Source organism: Trichinella spiralis (genome assembly GCF_000181795.1).
Source record: "Trichinella spiralis strain ISS 195 chromosome Unknown Scfld6, whole genome shotgun sequence".
NCBI lineage: Eukaryota > Metazoa > Nematoda > Enoplea > Trichinellida > Trichinellidae > Trichinella > Trichinella spiralis.
This window is the reverse complement of record NW_003526945.1, coordinates 178,355-179,318: the sequence shown is the minus strand read 5'-3', so window position 1 is coordinate 179,318 and position 964 is coordinate 178,355.

The window sequence follows — 964 nt, the reverse complement described above, 5'->3', positions numbered from 1 at the left end:
TGTGGTGGATTCTACTCAATATTATGTACTGTCCTGCAGAACCAACTCATGTTTGCATACTTACCGTATGATTTACAACTCATCATTATTGATTTAATGTATTATGCCTACTTATCTTTTCAAATAAAACTGAGAACTGTAAGTTGCTGTTTTTTGCTTGCAATTGAAACCCTCTAATTAACTATTAAAAACCCCTGCTAAAATTTGTAGTTACGAGTGACGTTATTATACCTAATTAGAAAATTTTATGACCCACTTTTGTGTTTACATTGTATGTTAATCATTTATTAAAAAACTCTTACTGCTAAAATATGTTGTTACGAATGACGTATTTAACCTAATTAAAAATTAAAATACTCAGTGTAGCATTTACGTTGCATTTTAAACTTTCTAATTAGCATATTAAAATTAATCTCATATTTAATACATTGTTTTCCTACATGTTACGGATTAATAACATTCTATTTATAGAAAATTACTTCCTATTTATAAAAAGATTAATCTCGTTGCACCTTGGCTAAGCTAATCGTTTATTTCATTTATACCAAGTTTACTTTCCCCATTACCTAATTAAAGGAGACCCCGATTAACATTTTTAATACGTAAAAAATTTATATTCAAACAATAGCTAATTCACTAATAATTATTAAATAAAATTATGCTAATTTAATGTTTACTATATTACATCCCTTTTAACTGTTTACATTACACTGTTTTAAAGTAGAAATCTACTGTGAAATTACATTCTTTAAAGTAGAAAACTGCTTTAAACTAAAAATATATTATTATCAGTATAAAATTAATGAATAATTAAAATCTTTTATATGATGAAATGTAAATGAAAAACTGATAAACTTTTCTACTTTAAAACAGTGTAATGTAAACAAAAACTGAATTTGCCCAATTATTAGATGAATGAACATTATATTTTCTAAACCATTTAAGTTCCTAAATGAATAAATTA